Source organism: Felis catus, chromosome X (assembly GCF_018350175.1).
Source record: "Felis catus isolate Fca126 chromosome X, F.catus_Fca126_mat1.0, whole genome shotgun sequence".
Lineage (NCBI taxonomy): Eukaryota > Metazoa > Chordata > Mammalia > Carnivora > Felidae > Felis > Felis catus.
In genome coordinates this window covers 120,254,316-120,260,315 of record NC_058386.1, presented here as the reverse complement: position 1 = coordinate 120,260,315, position 6,000 = coordinate 120,254,316, and the positions used below count along the sequence as shown (strand labels likewise).

The window sequence follows — 6,000 nt, the reverse complement described above, 5'->3', positions numbered from 1 at the left end:
TTCATTTCTTCCTTTCCAATACCTATGTCTTTTGTTTAATTTTTGCATATTTTTGTGGCTAGACTTTCAGTATTATGTTGAGTAAAAGTGGTGAGAGCTGACATCTTTGCTTTGTTCCTAATTTTTAGTGAAAAGTATTCAGTGTCTTAACACTGAGTATTATATTACTGCAAGTTTTTTGTAGATGCTCTTTATCAAGTGGTGCTAAATTCCCTATATTCCTGACTTGATGAGAGTCTTTATCATGAATGGGTTTTAGATTTTTTATATGTTTTTTTCTGTATCAGTTGATATGATATCATGATTTTTCTTTTCTTTCTTGATGATATAGTAGATTATATCAATTTTTAAATGTTGAACCCGACTTGTAAACCTGGAATAAATCCATTTTGTCATAGTCATGTTGTATAATTATTATCATACATTGCTAGATTGAATTTGCTAATATTTTGTTGAGGGTTTTTGAATCTAAGTTCATGAGGTATATTGGTATGTTGTATGTATGTATGTATGTATGTATGTATGTATTTGTACTATCTTTAGTTGGCTTTTGTATCAAATGAGTTAGGAAGAGAAATACCTTTTTAAAGATGGAAAATGGTATAATCTGATCTTTGAAATAGCAGTTCTGGAGGTTGTCTGGGTGGCTCAGTCAGTTGAGGGTCTGACTTCGGCTCAGGTCATGATCTCCCAGTTTGTGAGTTTGAGCTGCACATCAGGCTCGCTGCTGTCAGTGCAGAGCTCGCTTGGGATTCTCTGTCCCCCCACCCTCTCTACACTTGCCCCGCTCATGCTCGCTCTCTCTCTCTCTCTCTCAAAAATAAACAATAAAAAACAATAAATAAAAAAATGAAATAGCAGTTCTAAAAACAGAGTGGCAGACAAAAATGGGGAGATGTTATGGAACTTAATTGGAATCTATTACGTGAAAGCAAGAGATGATAGCTTTATAAGAAAGTACCCATAGAAATTAGGAAGAGAATACTAGGAGACCTGAGGTGTATAATTTTGGAGTGAATTTAAAGAGAGGATGGAGAAAAGTAGATTCAGCTGAGAACACTCAAATGGAACCACTTGGTCTTAGTTATCTATTGTCGTGTAGCAGTATTACCACAAATTAGTGGCTTAAAAGCACACATTTATTGTCTCACTACTTCTGTGAGTCAGAAATCTGGGCACAGCGCAGCTGGACCCTCTGTTTTAGAGTTTCACAAAGCTGGCATCAGGGTTTCAGCTGGGACTGTGATCTTATCTGAGGCTCAGCTGGGGAAGGATCTATCTTGAAGCTCATGTGGTTGTTGACAGAATTTAGTTTCCTGTAAATATTATTGGACTGAAGGCCTCTTTTTCTTGAGGGCTGCTAGCTGGAAGTCACCCATAGTTGCTTGACATTTGGTATTCCCACCATAGCCACTTGCTCTGTCAAAGCTAGCAAGAGAAGCTTTTAGTGAGACACATGGCATATTCCTATCTAGTTGTGTAATCCCAGAAGTGGAATACCATCACTTTTGCTATAGTCAGAATCAAGTCACGTGTGTTACACACACTCAGAAGGAAGAAGTCACAAAGGGGCATGGCTACCAAAGAATGGATCAGCTGGGGTCATCCTTGGTTCTGTCTACCACAGTTAGTTGCATAGAAAATCAAGAGGGTTTAATCTGGTAGTCAGTGTTGGTTCCATGATTCAGACAGTGGCACAGAAGAGTTAAACAGTGATAAACTATAAGGAGATGCCTGGGAATGTCACAATAACACAACTCCTTCATATGCCACTGGAAGATCAAACTCAACAAAGCATTTAGTGGGATGGTGTGGTACATGGAAGATTACACATATAAATGCTTAGGGCCGGGCCTGAACATAGTAGGTTTTCAGTAAATATTTGACTCAGAAATTGATGAAAACAAATCAGTGAATAAGCAAATGACTACAATTATAGGAGTCAGAGTTCAGGCAAGAAGTAGAACTGGTGTACATCAGTCAAAATATCTGAGAGTCAAGTAGGTGGCATATTGCATTAAAATATTGCCGAAAATGTTCTTCAAGACAAATATTTTTTTTATCTTCATAAGAGAACTATTTTTTTTCTGACAGTCAAGTAACCGAAGGATAAGATCTACTAAAATAAAAAAAAGTTATCAAATACACATTCAGTTGGAAATATATGAACATAGAGATTCCATATTCATGGGGTGATTAAGAATTTCTCACTAACTAGAGGCAATACATTGCAATTTCCTGCGTAATTCCAAGGAATAAGATGAACATTCCCTATATCAAAATAGAGATTTATTCTCAGCTGTAATCCAGCCTATTCTAGATGCTAAGATTTGATTGGTGCTGATCCGAAGACCTTTGTTAAATTTTGTGTAAATTTATTAGTACATTTAGACTTTTTTTCAAAAAAAAAAAAAAAAAACCATTAACACCCTGACTTCCTAACTTTCTCTCTTCTATTGTAGGAAAAAGCCAACTCTTGCTAAGATTCCTGTGGCTTCTCTGACTGGCTTATCCATATACTACAAAATAGACACATGAGCCATATCATTGATCACATTGAGTTGCTTCTCATTTCATCAAATCAACAAATAGTGAGAGTCTATCATGTGCAATGTACTGTAATGGCTTTGAGTAAATTTTCCTTCAATTCTGTAATACTCTCCTCTCTTCTGAAGAGCATTTAAGTTTGATTTGGGGAAACTTAGCAAGACAAATAAGACTTTATATAAAGCTTTGAGCTAATTTGCATATATCTACAACACTGTTCCCATGGTATGCCTCAAAAAGGATTTACAATCTCCTTTAAAAAAATAGAGAAAATAAAGTTTACCATATGATACATGCTATAAATCAGGTATCTAGAGATAATTCCCATTGCTGCTATATATCTGCATAAAGTATATAACAAAACAAGAACAACTGCAGATGAAAATAACCTAAATTTAAATGATAATATTTAGAGTGGTAATATTTAGAGAATAATCCCTCCATTCACATTGTCAGTATATTTTTTATCTGCATATATGTCATGACATTGGCTATGTGTTTATTTGTGTCAGTGAATTATAACAGAAATGAATTTCAGACAATACAATCATAAACATCTGGGCTTTGCAACACATGGTCTGCTGAGTTTTGAATATGAAATAGTTTTGATTTCATTTCTAATAGTAAAAGGAAGTAGGATATCATGAGGTAATTTATGGTATTGTGCTGCTGAGAAGGAAATAGTCTCATTTACACTATTGTTTACAATCTCCTTTATATCCATATGCTGTTCCATGTCTAAGGGTAGATGATGTGATGAACTTGAAATTGGAGTTCTATTAGTTTTCAGGACAATGCTTGGGATATGATAGGCGCTCAAGAATATTTGATGAGTGGGTGAATAAATTGCAATGAGTAAAGTTTTATGAGCAAATTTGGGAACCCATTTCAGGCAAATACTGAGTTTTTATCAACATCATTTTAACATAATCTTATTAGGCACAGACTTGTAACATCTTTAAACTGACAAAACCATAATCAAAACCAGCCCTTACCCACACACAGTTACAGACTAGCCAGTGTAAAAAAAAAAAAAAAAAAAAAAAAAAGCTGACTGCAATTCTAGCGCTAAGGGTGGTGAATGAGAAGGCCCAGACCATGATGGTATAATCTGCATCTACTTCGACCAGCCATGACAGTACTGGGACAGAAGATGGCAGAGTAGAAGAGACAGGTTCCCTGTTCTCCCAAAGCTTAGGGTCTGGTAGAGGACACATACAAAGCAATCCCAATGGATAACGGTTTCAAGAACCCACACTGCCATATGCAATTTGCACAGCCCTGCTGTATCACCAGTGCCTTGCCTTAGTGTAGACACTCAATAAATGTTTGCTAAAAAAATAAATCAGAGAAGTCTGAGAGAAGTGGATGATCTTATCAAGGTCAAGGCTAACAATGGCAGGAATCCTAGATTTTAAGGATGGCCAAAAAACTTGGTGTAACACAACTGGAATGCAGAAATGAGCTCACAGAAAGTATACTGAAGGACTAAAGGGCATAGGAAGTGGATCTCTGGCAAACATAAGGAGAAGTTTCATGGAGAGGACCAAAGTCAGCACACTGTTGGGGTACCAGTGAAGTGAGGAGAAAATTAGGAGGTCTGAATTGCAAAAGAGCCTACAGTTCCATATTTGGCTAGTAGATGGTCTGGAAATATTTGGCACACAGAGGTCTACCAGGAATTCTCTGTGCCTGTTTACAATTTCAGTGCTTCATGCTAAATTGTGTCATATAATATATATTATCAATTAAAATTCTAAATATAGCATTGTAATAAGAGAACTTTTTCTGTGTTTTTACATAGCACTAAAAGCTCCGGAAAATGGATATATGAGCCCCTGATGCAAATTACCCGGGAAAATTCGTAGAAAAAAAGACACAAGTGGAGCTACAACGTATGTATATTCCCATTATTTATTTATTTTTTTTTTCAATATATGAAATTTATTGTCAAATTGGTTTCCATACAACACCCAGTGCTCATCCCAACAGGTGCCCTCCTGAATACCCATCACCCACCCTCCCCTCCCTCCCACCCCCCATCAACCCTCAGTTTGTTCTCAGTTTTGAAGAGTCTCTTATGCTTTGGCTCTCTCCCACTCTAACCTCTTTTTTTTTCCTTCCCCTCCTCCATGGGTTTCTGTTAAGTTTCTCAGGATCCACATAAGAGTGAAACCATATGGTATCTGTCTTTCTCTGTATGGCTTATTTCACTTAGCATCACACTCTCCAGTTCCATCCACGTTGCTACAAAGGGCCATATTTCGTTCTTCCCATTATTTATTTATTCACTCTGAACCTAAGTAGTTGTCTATTCAGAAAATGTTTTGAGATTTCTCACTTTAGTAGTTACACACACATTTTAGAAAATAGACAATACCGTACAATTCGATGGGATTTTGACCAGACAGACTAGGGTTTAAATCTCTACTCTGCCACTTACCTGATGTAGGATGGTGAATAAGTTTCGGTGCTTCCCTGAGCTTCAGTTTCCTCACTGGAAGTGGCATCGCTAATAAATAGTATCTATAATATGAGATTGTTTGACCTTTCATCTACTATGTCTTAGAGTGGACACTCAGGAGTATGCTGAGACATTTTGCAGTAGATACTTGCCTAATCAGAGTCTGTAGTTACCAGGGAACAGGAGTTATAATGTTCTCCATCTTTCTTGAGAGTTCTGATAAGATCCTTGCTGCCCCACCTCACTTCTGATGAGGCAGTACCTTTAGCAGCTGATGACTCCCTTAGGGACTTTAAAACAAGGAAATTGTTTCATTCTGGCTGGAAATAGGCTACCAGATCCTCTGGGTTCTCTGTTCTGTGTAGGAAAATGAATTAGTTTACTTACGCTACATAAACTGAGACCTGTATATGTTGGTACCATTCCATCAGACACGGTCACCCATGCAAGAACTGTATTCTCTGCAGTTTTTTTTCACCTCTGCAACTTTGTAAGAGCACATGGAAATGGAGGAAAAACTAACCACCATGTGAAAAGCAATCTTTCTTAAGTCATATGTACATCCACAAAGAAGAAAATGTACTTTCTGTAAACACGAAAATGATTTATGATTGTGCAGGCATAGAATCAGGGGCTATCTTGTACTTTCTAAACCTGTTGTGATAAATTATTGAAAGGAGATCACATGAGTTGATCACTTCTCTGGTGTCAGCTCTGTGAGGGACAGGACGTGTTGGAATAATTTTATTAACTCAATACAGATAGGACTTCAGAATACTTAAATCACCTTATTCTAGCTAAAACCCCTCCCAACCTTAAGTCACTATATTGAATGTCACAAATCACATACTATACAATGGCATTTTTACACACTCTGAGGCTGAAATGAAATCTTATATGTGGAGAAAAAAATCACTTTTTTGCTAAAATAGATAAAACTCTCCTCTTCTCCTGGGTTTTGATCATTCAAAATAATATACATATAAACA

General features: G+C 36.8%; 1 long non-coding RNA gene across 3 annotated transcripts in view; it reads left to right on the top strand.

The window, feature by feature from the left end:
• Positions 1-766: 766 nt before the first annotated feature.
• The window catches only part of LOC123383424, a 28,215-nt gene continuing 22,981 nt past the window's right edge, over positions 767-6,000 (top strand). The window contains exons 1-2 of one of the 3 annotated variants that reach the window (XR_006593135.1): positions 767-2,591; positions 4,352-4,442. This is a non-coding gene — a long non-coding RNA (uncharacterized LOC123383424). Of the gene's footprint in view, positions 4,443-6,000 lie in introns of all 3 variants that reach the window. The other 2 variants (XR_006593134.1, XR_006593136.1) reach the window with 2 other exon arrangements.